The sequence below is a fragment of the Pyxicephalus adspersus genome, chromosome 4, assembly GCF_032062135.1.
Source record: "Pyxicephalus adspersus chromosome 4, UCB_Pads_2.0, whole genome shotgun sequence".
Lineage (NCBI taxonomy): Eukaryota > Metazoa > Chordata > Amphibia > Anura > Pyxicephalidae > Pyxicephalus > Pyxicephalus adspersus.
The window spans coordinates 95,440,358-95,456,362 of NC_092861.1; the positions used below are offsets into that span (position 1 = coordinate 95,440,358).

The window sequence follows — 16,005 nt, forward strand, 5'->3', positions numbered from 1 at the left end:
CATATTATGTCTCTGGGTGTTGGGGGGATAAGTGTTAAACATTAGGATTAATGTGATGTCTAAACATTAGGGTTAGCTAGCTAAGTTTTTAGATGTTAAGTGTTGAACAGTAGATTAAAGTATGTCTAAAGCTAAGATTTTGGGTTTTTGTCGTTTGTTTTTTGGACAGAGAACTACTTCTAAAACAGAACAGGAAGTGAGAGTAAGGGGAAATCCCTGTTTAGAATACAAGGTTTTCCCCCACCTTTTGTTCTGGTGGCACCTTTTTTTTTTATTTTCTTTCAGTTATCCGGATAGTTGGTCACCAGGACAGTTATAAGAAGTAAATCTCCCTAGTAATGATAAAGTCAGCAAAAGAAAACTGTCAAGTGTTTAAAATCAATCATCACTCTATCCAAAATAAAGGAAAGCCACTGCAGTAAAGGCCTGGCACAGCAATACAAAGAAGAAAACACAGCATCTGGTGATGTCAATGAGTTCAAGACTACAGGCTGTTATTGCCAGCAAAGGGTTTTCAACCGACTATTAGAAATGAACATTTTATTTTCAGCTTTTTAATTTGTCCAATTACTTTTGAGCCCCTGAAATGAAGTGGTTGTGTAAAAAAAAAAAGACTTTAATTCCTCACATTTTTATGCAATCTTTTTGTTCAACCCACTGAATTAAAGCTCAAAGTCTGCAGTTCAACTGCATCCGAGTTTTTTCATTTACCCCCCAGCGTTCTAATTCTGTGAGTTTTTTGTTGCAAAAAGTGATCCTATTTTTTTTGGATAGAAATTTTTGTTTATATTGTGGCCCTTTAATTTTTAGGATTAACTCCTGGGTATAATAATTATATTTATTTATTATATTTAATCATAAATTATATTATCTTACATAATTATAAATCATTATTATAAAAAATAATGAAATAATAGACCACAACAGTGTAATTTATCAAAAAAAAAATTTTTATCAAAAATTTCTAACTGAAATTTTCCAAACAAGAGTGCAATATTATTGATAAATAATAAGATAAATTTAAATGCAGATTTTAGAAAAAAAAATATTTACATTTTTAGTAGACATCCCGGGTGTGGTAAATTTTAAAGCAGGGGGCTGGACAAAGCCCAACATCACGTCGGGACATTAGAACCTGGATTCTTTGCGTTTCTTCCTTCCTCTGTCATCGGTCTTTGAGCAGCAAACCACGCACATCCTTGTAGGTGCCGCCTTTTTCTGGGTTGGTGGGATGTACTCAACGAAATGACGACCGGACAGGCGTTCTGGGTTGACAACGGTGGAAGCACGACGTCCGGGTCTATTCATAGCCACTGATGATGTTTGGTGGTTCTTGGCTATGAATTCGGAAACTTGCAAAATGAAGTCTGAATGATTCACAGCCCTTTGACTATTTTTTTTGTACAGAACGTAGGCATTCCATAGGCACTGCTCAACTAGATGCCTGAAAATCTTCTTGTAGTACTTTCTTTGCTGTTTCCTCATCGCTGGGTAGAATGTCATGGCTTGGTCAGCTCTGTCGACACCTCCCATGGTGTTGTTGTATTCAGTCACCACCTGTGGCTTCATCACTTCTTTCCCATGTTTTGTGCGTACCAGAACGGTAGAGGCATCATGGGCAGTACTCATCAGGCACACATCTTTCTTGTCACGCCATCTCAGGGCCATCATCTTTCCTTTCTGCCAGGCAACAGTTTCTCCTGTCTTCAGCTTCCCTTTTGCAAACAGCAAAAAGCTCAGGAGAGGTGTAGAAATTGTCAGTTATGACACAATAGCCCTGATCTAGCAATGGCTCAATGAGGGATAGCACTGAAGATGTTGCCAATCCATAATGGCTGTATCTGGGGTTGAACTGTGTCCCTTTTCCAGTGTACAGTACCGTATTCCAGATGTAGCCAGTTGAGGATTCACACAGCATATAGGTCTTCCTTCTTTCTGGCACATAGGTTTGTTGGAAATTTTTTGGAATAATTTGAGATACTTCCCAAATTTTCTTGAGTTTTGGTGCAGGATGGGTAGTCTCATCAAATTCTTCATTGTTTGCGAAGTGCAGGTACTTCATGATGAGGGAAAAGCGGTATTCTGGCATGACTGTGCCAAAGAATGGAGTGGCAATCATTTTGTTCTTTGACCATGCAGCAGGGTGGTGGGGACCCGGGCGGTATTTAAAAGCTGATTACTCGGTACCCGGCCACGCACCCCGACGGAGAAGCGCCGCGGCATCACAGTGGGATCGTGCGATTGCCGCTGGAGCGCGGGGCTAAGGTAAGGGGGACCCCCAAAGTTACCCCAAGTGTGACTCGGGGTTACCGCTTTTTGCATTGTTTTCCCACCCCGAGTCACACTCGGGATTACCGCTACGGGGGTTAAAATTAATTGCGGTAATGTACAGAACCAAAATTAGAAAAAAGTTGTCTCTGTCCAAATATTTATGGACCTAACTCTCTCTCTCTCTCACTCTTTCTCTCTCTCTATCTATATATATATAATATATATACACAGTGTTCTCCCCAGCCCCTTTTAGCCGGGCGCAACACTTGGCACTTTTCAGTGTTCACCTGGCTGTTTTTGGTGGTTACTGAAAAGATAAATCAGAATACAGAGGCTGCCACCTGCCTACAGCTTTTTCCCACCCAGTTTAAACAATTTTGGGGGGAAAATACTGAAAATTTGTAGCTATACAGTTGTCTAAAATGCAATGTTAGAGGACCTTACAGTGAGTGTACCATTTTACTTACTTTTATAATAGCATTTATATTCCACAGTAACATACAATAGCAGAATGATCATAACATATACTGTATGTATGATTTTCTCCCTCAGCCATCCCTGGTATCATTTGTTCTATCTTCTAAATTTTCTGATAGGTATATCAATTGGAAAACATTTCTAAATAGACTTTTCAGGAAATACTCATTGCCTAGCAACAACCCACACTTTTAAGGTAGTTTTCATCAATTCAACTTACAGAGAAGAGATCTCATTTTCATGTCTCTTAGAATAAAAGAGGATATAAATTACATATACAGAGAGAAAATACTACAGTTTGCAGTCTTTCATGATAACATTACTTGGTTTGCACCCGGAACTGCTGCTATTATTTCAATTCTTTGCTTTATTTGAGAAATTTGCTAGTTAGTTTCCTGTCTGAAACAGTGCATAGCTGTTAACTTAGTGTCCTTAGTTACTAGGGACAGACTAAGACTATTTTCCTTTGAGATGTCCAAGATAGTTAAACAACAATAGGAGGAAAAATCAGTGGTGTAACATAAACTATTGATTGGGTATAGGGTCTGAAGTACCTCTCTATCAGTTCAAACAGTGATTAGCAATATTATACACCAAGGCTATGCACACAAGTCAGATGACTCACATCCAATGATTCTCGTCTCAGGCAAGAATCTGACATTGTACAGAGGTTGCCCTGATTTGTTCATGGATCCTGTTGGATCCATGAATGACAGATGATGAACGACCACAATGTAAGTGAAAGGAGGAGAGGGCAGAGGACATTTTTTTTAACCATTTAAAAAAAATTAGGTCTTTATTGGGTTTTTTTGTGAAAATGCAAGAACAGTACTTTGGCAAGTGGGTGTGTAACCATTTAAATATGTCCTTGAGTAAGAATTTTAATTTCCTATAATTATACATTTTTTGACTAAGAATTTGCATGCACAGTGCATATGACTACAATGTACAATATAGAACCTGAATTATTATTATTATTATTATTATTATTATTAATAAACAGGATTTATATAGCGCCAACATATTACGCAGCGCTGTAACCTGAATATGTCTTTATCTCACTGCAATACCTTGATATATTTATAAAACACAATGCAGTATCTTGATATCTCTCTATATACCACGTTAATACCTACAGTATATTTCAAATCACAATGTTCTACCTGCAGTACCTGCATATGTTTAAAAAAACCACAATGCCACAGGATCTTCCTATTCCTATTGCATTTATATGCATTGAAATTAATGGAAGAGTTCACCCACATTTTCTTGTTTTGGGGCATTTTCCAGCGTTAACTCAGCGGTTCAATTTTTTAAAAGTTGAAAGCAACGTTTAAGGTTTATGTCATAAATGTGCCTCAAGGAAACGTCCTGGTGTAGATTAACCCATTGTAATGCATGGGGATTTTAAACAAGGGCTTTAAAAGCCTCAGGTTAAATGCTGGGGAAACAGTCCATGTAGACTAAGCCTTTGGAAATTAATGAAGCAGCTTTCATGAAGAAACAGTTAGAGGTTCCAAAGAGCATGGTTAAACCAGAATACATATAAAGAGTGTTTTAGTAATGTTTCTATATGTAAATCACAGCAGACTAAGAAGGTCAGTTTTATGAACAAGAATATGCCATCAGTACATCCTGCCTGCCTCTTTACTCATAGTGATACTTGATAGAAAAGCTGTAGATATATTACCTGATGAACACAAACACATGGATTATGACTCAGATGATCTGTAGTTTGCAGTAAACTCTATTGTGTTTTTGTAAAAAGTGCTGGATTTTTTTTGTCCTGTCAATTAGTTAAACATATGTTGCTATTTCTTCCATAAATTGCATTAAGCTAAGGAGAGGGTAAATTTGGTGCAGAATTCATGTCTATAAAAGTGTTATCATTTATACAACAAACCATCCATAGTTGTCTATGTGGTAACCATGTGGTAACACTTGAGCAATATTTACTAATATCCCCGCTAATTTTTGGTTTCCTGTTCTTTAAGGGGACCTTTTCAACTCAGTAACATTTACTATACTTAAAATATAACTGGCTGGTATCAATTTTGCCACCACCAATTACTTAATTTGTAATTTTAATAGAAAATTATTATTTTAGTTAATTCATTTGATTGCCCATTTTATATAATATATAATTTTTCCCCTTCGAGTAAAGTGAATTTTGAGCTGCAGGTGTGTTTTTGTTCTCAAAATGAATTTATGTCCACTTATGTATCCTGTAGAAACTGGCTTTTCCATGATTTAGGATGCAGTAAATTACAACAAATATATGTTGAGATATATACAGCCTTAATACAATGGCAGCAATCCAATGATTGATATAAAGTATTCCAATTTATGGAAGCTCATCTATATTTTATATTTTTATCCTGTCAAGTTGAGGGAAAGTAGCAATTTTATTAGGCCTGGAGATTGACTCCTTATTTGTTGCTTTATTAGCTGTTTCAAGTGACAGCAAAGTTGTACTATTTATTAGGAAGCACTTTGTGATTTTTTTGTCAGAAAATTTGCTAGATTAATATCATCAGTGTGAGTGAAACATGCTGTGCTTTTCTTGGTATTGTAAAGCATTAATATGAAAAAAGTAGTCTTTATTAGACTTGCATATTTTGACACATTCTGGTTTTCTGTAGTCTGGTTCGTGTCTGACAAGAGCCAGGATGCATAATATTTCAGTGCTGTGTATGGAGCCTTCAAATAACTGTCCAGAAAAATACACCTTGACAATGCTAATAACTTAGTGCAAGTTGATGTTTGTCATTTATATCCTGCAATAAACATCTCCTTTTCTTTGGCAATGCAATACCAAATTTCGTAAAGCTGGTAATGACAGTCATTATTTCTAAAAGCACATCAGAGGTTGACCAGCATGTATTGCAGCTGATTTCTGAAATGTTTTGTTCTTCAAAACCTTGATTTTTTTCTTTGAAGATAAACACATTATATATTTAAAAAATAACAATAATTGAGGTTGATTATCTAAAGACAGAGCGCATATTCACTTTTGCTAAGTGCATATTCATTTTGCAAATTTAGTGTTCATTTGGCCTGATACCTGTTTCTACTGGTTTGTTAAAAAATTAACCTTAACAAACGTTGCATTCATTGGTGCACTGGGTTGTCATTTAGTCAAAATAACCAAACACTCTGGGCCTTATTTAATAAAGCTCTCCAAGGCTGGAGAGGGTACACTTTCATCAGTGAAGCTGGGCGATCCAGCAAACCTGGCATGGATTTCTTCAGTCATTTACTATTTGCTAGGAAATGTTTTGAATTGTGGACCAGATCCATTACAGGTTTGCTGGATCACCCAGCTTCACCAATGAAAGTGTATCCTTTCCAGCCCTGGAGAGCTTTAATAAATAAGGCCCACTGGGAGAAGATAAGACTATTATGGGTGAACCTTGGTGTTCCAGCAAACCTATATAAATATAGATGACTATCATGCTGGAAAGGGGCTGATGTTTTAATACTTTAATAAACAAGACAAACAAAAAAATTGCATAATATGTGTGTATGTGCATAATATACTATTTTCTGGTTAACATCTTGTTTATCCTAAATGTCATACAATTAGGGTTTACATCTACTTTAAGTAATTGTGTTATTTTTTAGATTATCATATTAGCCAAATATTTACGGAGAACAGAACCTTATACAACTAAAATGTAACCTTAGATTACAGTTTCAGTTTGACTAAACTTGCTTGCCATGATTTGCTGTCTAGTAGAAACTTGTAAAACATGAAGCACTGGACATGCACTCCAGTTGTCAAGGTTTTTATAGTAGTGTACAAGGAATAGGAACCTTCATTCTCTTCTATCTTCAACAGCCCATGTCTCATTTCATAAAAAGATAATAGTTTATGCTACTAGGCTTCTTTTTTATTCCGAAGTCCCTTGGTGTAAGAGGCTAATTATTTATACTGGCCATATCCCATTTGTCTGGCTATTACACTATATAAAGCAGTGTGATTATTATTATTGTTATAAATTATGAGAATTACAACAAAAACAGCAAGGGAGCAATATTCCACTCAATAGCCCGGCATGCTTACTAACCTTGGATAAAGGGCTGTTAAAGAAAAACATTTTTTTCTCACTTTCAGGACTTTACCAGAACATAGATATTTCTTCTAGGCAAGTGCATTGTTAAAAATCTGTAGTGTATATGTTTCTTACTGCAACAATACTTCAACTTTTCATATTGCTTGACAGCACATTAACCAAGCTTAGCCATTCAGGCATTTTATTAACCCAAATAAGACAAAATAGCATGGACTAAATTGAATCTTTGATGACTCTCAGGAGATAATGGGCTTCTGGCAAAATGCATACAGGTACTATTAGGGGTGAAGCCATTTCTTTGTGTTTGGCCTACTGCTATCATGGTGGTCTGAAGTATTACACAGATGAACAATCTGGAACATTCTTTCCCTGTAATCAAAGACATAAACATGAGATTTCACTTATTTTTCAGACAACTATTTTTGCACTCAAAGATACAATGTTTTATGGCCACTTTTATGTTCACAGATCTGACGTAAAGCTTTTAATTGGATGGTGTAAAACTCTGTCTTATATAAAGAAACAATATTGTAGGAAAAATATGTTCATGGGACTAAAAGCTGTGGCTATTTCTTTTTAGAAAGGTTGATTTACTAAATGAGTACTGCATGTTCACTTTGCAAACTGATTTTTCACTAAGATTAGCATATGCGGTAAAGTGCAAGTAAATGTTTTTTGAAGGGGTAGTCATAAGTAGTATTTTTGCAAAGGTAACATGTGGTTACTCATTTAGTAAACTGAACCTATGAACTCCACATACCATATTTATAACTGATGAGCAATTGATTTGTCTGTGTTTGACTGGCTGACCTATCCTTATTTTAATCCTGTATTCTGTATCTCCCAATTATATGGCATTACTTATATGGTCTTTGGATGTTTTAACAATGGAAAGGCCACTTTTCCATCTTCATATCATATTTGATAGTATTAATCGGTGGTGATGATAATCTAGAAGTAATTTTGGGACTTAGCTTGTTTTACTATGAACAGGCTTTAAAATATCCAACTTGTCTGAATCTTGTTTTAAAGTTGATTTAAACTCTGAATGACATTTAGGCCTTGTTGACATGGACAGTTTTAAGAAAATCATATGTATTAAAGCAGTTTCCTAGCATTTCACTGCTTGGAAAACATCAATGAAGCACTGAGCCTTCTATTTATCATTGAAACCAATGGGAGTGATTTATTAGTCTTTTCCTGCAGATGTCACTAGGTAAAATAGTTGCTTTGCAGTTTTTGGTCTATACAAGAGGCACTAAATGCTTCTACCCTGCTTATATTGACTTTAATAGTACTGCAGTTTTAAGTGATTTAAAGTTTATCATCTCACTAAGTTTGTTAAAGAAGTAAAATTAATCCAAACCTCATCCCTAACTTCTTGTGTTCTCTGTCTGAGTTTATTTTTCATCAGCTACATTATCCCCCCCCCCCCCCCCTTCCATTTTTTACGGATTAGACGAAGGGGGATGTTCTATACCCCTTCCTGTCATAGAGTTACAATTGTATTGTTGCCTTCCAATACAATGAGCCTGTAGCTCAGGAATTCAGTAACACAACAATATGTTTTTTATGAGCCTACTTTTTGTAATAAAAATAGCCTATTATTTCTGTTTCCTACTTGCCAAATTATATTACTGTACTCCTTTGCTACTAATTCACATCAGTATCAGTACCAATGTCTGCCTTCTAATGACCCCTTTTAAGTATCTAGTTTCTGTCTTATGTCTGACCTTCTGTTTTTGATCCTCTTCTAGTATTTGGTTTATTACAGCTGAGTAGTTTATAGCAGTGATTTTCAACCACTGTGCTGCGGCACACTAGTTTACCTTGAGAGATCCTCATATGTATCGTGGGGTATTATCCAATTACCATTGTCGAGTGTCTAGGCTGTAATGACTGGCAGAGTAATGTAATACTTTTCCATGTCAGTGGGTGGCAGTAGGTAGCTTAATTGCCTTGTTTATTCTTAGAGACAAGAGAATTAGCTACAGAGTGTCTTTTTGTAACAATTTTGATTTGTGGTGTGCCACAGTATTTTTTCAATGTAAAAAAAATGTGCCGTGGCTCAAAAAAGGTTAAAAAACACTGGTTTATAGGATAGGCTGGGACTATTTTTAGCAAATTATGTAGGATAATTTCCAAAAATTTGACAATTAAGGACAGACAGACAATTTTATTGTGGTTGGTGTCACTTTAGACGCTCCAGTTAGCCAGCTCTACCTTACATAATAAATTGTGTAGAGTAGCATTTTTAGGTCTTCTGATTTGACTCTACATGCATAAATGAAAAAATTACTAAAACAAAAGAATACTAGTTTAGAAAGTCTTAACAGCTCTACATTTGATTCCATGGACAATTATGAAGGTATTAAGCTGCAAACTGTATAAGAAATTAAATTTTTTTTTATTGCCTAATTTTAATTTCTATCTAGAAAATTATTATTAACAATGAGAAAATAATTTTATTAATTTTATTTCATTTTCACTTTTAATTAGGAGCAAGTAGAATAAGTCTTTCTATTAGAAAGGTCAAAGACTTCCGTGGCTGGTATTATAAAAGCTGGTTCTATTTATGTATTATTTTATGTCATGAAAAATGGTGAAATTGTTTATTCTGAAGAATTAAATTGAAAATCTTTGATCCCTGGGGCAGGTCAGAGAAAACTAATTAAATTACACAACTATCAACATGATTTGGATAAAAACTCATCTCTGTGATTGAAGCAATCAATAACATATGTATTTTGAATCTCAGAAATTGGATCAAGGATGTAATGCCTAAATTGCATATAAACCATTCTCTTTCTATCCTCACCATAATAGTGTAATAGTGGTCAATCTTTTTTGCAACTTTGGAAAGGCACATGATATATGTAATACTACAAAACAGCCATACAATTGAAATATTTTGTTAGTTGATTAACACTAATCTGTATTTCTGATGGGAAGGAAGACGTTTTTTGAAATGCACATTAAAGCAATCAGGTCAAACCAGCATATTATTACTAAGTACACCCTTACAATAACTGTCCCCAATGGCTGTGCTGACCAGTTTGTTCTGTTCTTTTGATATCAAACAGCAATCAAGAGTTGTCATTAGCGAAAGGTTGTTAGAAATCCAACAAGAGGACCACCTTACTGATGACCTCCTTAACAATATCAGGGGATGCATGTACACATTGTAGACTTTTGTTCAAGACAGCAGCAACTGTAGCCAAAATCAATAGTGTGTCTGGACTGACGATCTGGACTAATCACTGAGAGCTGAAGAAAATACTTGTATTAAAAAAGCATGTTACTCACTGCACATGACAAAGGTTAGTTTAGTCTTGAGTTTTTTGCTGTCTAATTTTAAAGAACAGAGACTAGTTTTGAGTCATTCATTTAGCTCTAGTCCTCCACTCCTAAAATGGTAACTGATATGCTTCTGCAATGCTTTTATATGGGGCTTTGTCTTTTTACAAATCCCCTTAATTGGCAGTCACAAAGTTAGATTGAGAATTATTCAAACAACCAAGAGGAGGTTCCCAGTTGTAGACAACTGCCCATTTCTAAGATTTTACTATACTATCCAAAAGGTAAGAATGGCATCTAAGCTGGTATTTTGTAAGCTTAAAACCAAGGTTCCTTATTATGTGTTTAAAAGCCCCAAGTTGTGGTCAGAAAGTAACTCCTATATACCAATAAATCACACAGAACAATTTTTTATTTTCTTTATTTTTTTATGTCAACTATATTTTATCTTTATCACAGCTAGAGTCTTGGTATTCAGTTGATTTATTGCTTCCTCCTACACCCAGACATTCAGACGTACATGCTTTCAGTTAATGGTCTTTAAGATTAAAAAAGGTATTATTCTGACCTCTTTAATGGCCTATGTAGTTTTCATTCAATTAGTTTTTATTAACTTTTTAGGGAAGTTGGGGTAGGGAGAAAAAAAAACAATAATAGAGAAAGCAAAAGAAGAGAAAAAAAATATAACAAATCAATAGGAAGAAAGTATGGTTACAAAAAAAAATTACCAATGTTTGCAACTTGCAACAAAATCAGATGTCCAACTAATACTTATATTTCATTATTAAGCACAGAAAACATTCACACTCAAAACAAAGGAGATTTAATGCACAATAATAAGTTCTACATGTTAAAGCTCTGACTGTTACTTAAATACAAAAAAAACCCTAAAAGCTAAAAAAGAACAGATTCATATCATGAGGCATGCTTTATCAAAACAAGGGGGCAGATATTTCTCAATCCATGTTACCCAAATACATGAAAATCTTTCCAACTTACCCTCTTGCAAGGCAGTTAGTTTATCCATAAATATAGTCTGGGACACTCTCTGAATTACTTCAGAAATAGAAAATACCTTAAACTTCAACCCTTTGCTATTGTTTTTCTTCCAGCTGTAAAAATATGTGAATTTAAATGAAATTGTGAATACATACACATTGTTTTTTTTTTTTTAACATAGTAGGACATCAATTGGGTTCATCTGTATTCAAATTTTGAAGACAGAATTTATATTGGTATACACCTGAAGCCAAAAATTCCTGGTTATCAGACAATCCCACCAAGTATGCATGTATGTGCCTGCCTCTACATAGCCTTTTAAAACAATTTGGGGGAAATCTCTGCTAATACTTAGCAATACGAACTGGTATTAAATACCAACGTAATAAAAGTTTCAAATTTCCCTCCAAGGACGCTAAAATTGGGGTGCTTTTTGACACATTATATCAGGGGTCGGCAAACTTTTATGGCCACTAGGCCATTTCAGGGGCGGACGGGAGCACACTAGGCCGGACTCTGAGTCCTGCCCTAATGGCTCTGCCCATCACCAGGGAACATTGCGGAGGAGAGGGATTTCCCTTCAGGGAGCCTTCCCTATTTACCGCAGCGGCGGAAGTATCAACGCCGGCTGTGGTAAATAGGGGAGCAACAGCAAAAAGGCGACACCGGAGCTCCAGCGGCTCCGGTAGATCCTAACTCCCCCTGGCAGATCTTGCTGGGGGCGTTAGGCCGGAATTAACTACCGGCTAGGCTGTTTCTGGCCTTAAGGCCTTATTATACCATAAATCGAGCCAGTTCTCCTCAGGAAAGTCTTGCCCCAGATCCGTGTTACAACTAACAGTGTAATGGGGAAGAGACTGTTTAAAAGAATTCAGGAGACAGGAGTGTACCATTGATATCACACCAGGAGAAAAAAAAAGCTGTAAAACAAATATGCTCAAAAGAGGTAAAACTTACTCTGGTAGGTTGATTTGAAAATAACGGAACAGCTCCCCCAGGGGAATATCAGACTTCTCTTTGAGGTATTGAAAAGTACAAAAAGCACCTGCTGCATATAGTTTTGCCCTGGTTGTCAGATTATGATCCGACCACCAGGAAAAATTTTTAGCATCTAAATACCCTAGAGGGAACTGGGGATTACCTAAAAAGAAGAGATGGGGGGGGGAGTCCCAGACCCTTACCCTGATCCCAAAGTTTCAGAGAATGACTTAAATCAGGATTGTTGCATATTCTCCTATGCTTAAAAGGGAGCCATAGCAAATTAAATATCCCTGTCGGGTAACAGGACTGGGCCTTCAAGGAAACCCAAGACAGGACTTCAATTCCAGCATGGTACATAGTAAGCTGGGCATGTTGAGCTGCTTGGTAGCACTTGGTAGAGTGAGGGAGACTCCATCCTTCATAGGTTTTAGGTCTATACATTTCATTTCTTGCTACTCTCGGTCTTCTATCCCCCAAACAAATTGTAACACATGCGATTATACAGTTTGAGATGCTGAGATTGGATTGCAATTGGGAGCACTCTAGCATAGTAAAGAAATTTAGGTAATAAAGTATGTTTGACTGCTGTAATCTGACCCAGCCAATATATCAGGTAATCTTTCTATTTTCTTAACAAGCCATGTAATTGTTTAAATAAATTTGGGTAATTGGCTTTAAATGATGTGTGATAATTAGTGGTAAGATGAATTCCCAAATACGGTAATAAAACTGGGACCCATGTAAAATGAAAAAATTGCTGAAGTTGGGATACTACTTTAGGTGTAAAAAAATATATAGAGCCTTAGGTTTAGTTTCATTTATATGCATGTCTGACACTGAACCAAACTCTTGTATGTAATAGTTTTGTAATAGTATTCATGTAATAGAGCATGTTAGGAATTATATGGGTTAGAGATTATGGTCAGGACATCATCCACAAAAATAGTAAGCTTATGATGGCTATTGCCGACTTGAAGTCCCTCGATGTCAGTATAGTGTCAGCTAGTGGCTCAATGTCTAAAACAAACAAGATCGGACATAAAAGGCAGCCCAGTCTTGTACCCCGAGTTATAGAGAATATCTGCCGTATTTACCATAAACTATGGGGTTAGAGTAGAGCGCCTGAATCCAAATACAAAATAATCTAGATCGTTTGAAACCCAAATAAAAGATGTTATATTTTTCAGGAGACATGATTCCTGAAGTTTGGCCAATCTGTAAAGTAGGTTATCAGATAAATATAGTCTATCTAAAATGTATACACGTTTGTTATTCTGTGTATCACCTAGAGACTGCTATATTGTTGGTGTATTGTTATATACAGACCTATAAATAAATCTGCAAAAGTTTAAAGAAGTGATTTAACAATGAAAATCAGCTTTACTCTGTATAACCATATATCCTAAAACCAGGGCTGTGGAGTCGGAGACAATTTTGGGTACCTGGAGTCAGAATCGATAAAAATGTGCCGACTCTGACTGCTGATAAATTTAAGTTATAATTAAAAAATACTGTAAATTCAAATATCATATTTCACAAACAATAGTCATAATTTTGTACTTATTTTATGTAGGAATAAAGCCCAGTGCATAGTTGTATTTCTACTAGTGTGAAGTTCAGCTGAGCTATTATACAACCTGACATTTAGATTATTGTAATCTGGATTATGTACAATACAAAAAAAAAAAAAAAAAAAAAAAAAAAAAAAAAAAAAAATACAAAAAAAAAACAAAAACTTGGGTGTCTCTCTGGAAAGAGAACGTATAAGGAAACTTATAATCAAAGAGGCCAAATGTAAAAAGGAATAACTACAAAAAGGTCTGAAGGAACATTTTGTCTTCAAAAAAATGGATGCATGCACATATCAGTCAATTATTTTTCTTTTAATGTTAGATTTGTTGATGAAAATATTAACGCTAATAACGCGAACCTTGGAAATAAAGGACACCCAGGCACATCACACCTGTGACTATCTTCAGAAGTTAGTGGAGGATGTTCTAGAAGATTTTGAAATTAAAAAGGAACAGATTTTTTGTATTGTGACAGATAATGCTTCTAATATGTTGAGCACAATTGAGAAAATGAATAAATTAGATGAAGAAAGTGACAGACAGTTATTAAAGGAGGACAGTTATGCAAGCATTGGAAAAAGGGAAAGCGAAGATAATAGTGACATTTTGGATAACATTGTTGAAGAAGCATCTAAGCGTACTACTATTCAACATATGTGTTGTGCTGTTCATACTCTGCAACTTGCAATAGGAGATGGATTGAAAGATCATCATGTAGCTACTCTAATTGTCAAATTGAGGCAAGTACCTGTTGCAGCCAGGGCCCCTAAAACAGGAAAAGGAGCCATTTTGGATGAAACAACACGCTTGGGAAGCACTTATTTGATGGTAAACGTTTGCTTGAACTAAAAGACTTTCTTGAAGAGCTGGACAATGAAAATGTTTTATTAACTGAAAGCCAGTGGACACAAGTAAAAGCACTGGAAAATTTACTTTCTAATCCCTTTACTGTCACCAAGAGTTTGCGATCTGAAGATTTAACACCTGGTAAATTCTTCTTGAAATGGAAGAGCTTGATATATTTCCTAAACAAAAGTGGAGGGTTAATAGCTGATGGCATTGTATCTTCAATGGAGAAAAGACAGAATCTCTTACTGGATACTTAAATCTTGTTAGCTGATCCAATAAGCCAAATTATGTTGAGCGATGACCAGACAGATACTGCAGAAAAGGCCCTCTATGACGTAGCAGTTTGCATGAAGGGATTACTACCTGGAACACCACACTGGATGAAGCTTTGAGCAGGCTATACTGGTAACTCAGGATCATCCTCTTTAAATGAAGAATTAGACTTTGATTCCTACTTGGACAAAATGGAACTTTTAACAGTAAAGTGACATTGCATATGCGTGAAAGATAAACAACCAGAAAATGTCCAAATAAAGAGATTCTAGCTGGAGTTTTTTTTAAAGAATGAAAAGAAACTGACTGTAGGAAAAGCCATCCTTGTTTATCCCGAGATTATTAGTGATGTGACTAGAGCCGTAACAGCAATGCCACCCACCCAAGTCAGTGTTGAAAGACTATTTTCAACTCTAAAAATAATCAAGTCAGATTTAAGAGCTTCTATGGAAGAGGATCTGGCAGAAGCAATTCTGTTTCTTAAAACAACACTACATTGACTTAGTTTTGGAATGCATTTAACAGCTATTCTACTCTATAACTATATTCCAAGTTTAATATATAAACTGTTTTAGGTTTTGTTTTTGTTCATGTAGTTAAGCTTTGTTTTTATTTTAAAACTACCAAAGAATGTGGTTCATATTTTTAAACTGGTAAAGTTCCTGTTCCTTATTGTTTTCATTTTTTTTTTTTGTCTTTTGTTTAAACTGGCTAATACAGTAGAGCATTAGCTTCCTAGCCAGTAGTTTTGTGGTTAAATGGCGTGTATGTTGCCTTCCTTCAATCCAAGTGGAAAATACATTAGCATATTACAGGGTTTCTCATTTTATCTTCACACTTTTGCATTCAAACTTCAAACTTATGCAACCAAACTTCAAAAAAAAATTTTCAGCCTTGTCAAAAAATTATTTTGGTTCTCATTGAGATGTTAAATGCTTCATTATCAAGAAAGTAATGTTTTTTCCATCTTCCTTAGCAATGAGATCAAGGCTTTTGTTAGCATAGCCTTTCTTGAAGAAAGTGGGAATCATTGAGCCTTGCAGGAATTAAACAAGTTCTTTTTAATGACCATTGGAATTTATCAATGCATCTATCAATTGTTGAAATAGATAAACTACCGTATTTTTCGGACTATAAGACGCACTTTTTCTTCCCCAAAACTGGGGGGGAAAAGTGGGTGCGTCTTATACACCGAATACATGTTAAATATA

General features: G+C 35.5%; 1 protein-coding gene and 1 long non-coding RNA gene across 3 annotated transcripts in view; one reads left to right on the top strand and one right to left on the bottom strand.

Moving 5' to 3' along the window:
* The window catches only part of PACRG (parkin coregulated), a 364,259-nt gene that overhangs the window by 49,435 nt on the left and 298,819 nt on the right, over nucleotides 1–16,005 (top strand). The gene's annotated exons all lie outside the window — the stretch shown is intronic.
* LOC140329037 (uncharacterized) overlaps nucleotides 6,989–16,005 on the bottom strand; it is a 51,213-nt gene continuing 42,196 nt past the window's right edge. For both annotated transcript variants that reach the window (XR_011920391.1, XR_011920390.1), the window contains exon 4: nucleotides 6,989–7,193. This is a non-coding gene — a long non-coding RNA (uncharacterized lncRNA). The remainder of the gene's footprint in view (nucleotides 7,194–16,005) is intronic.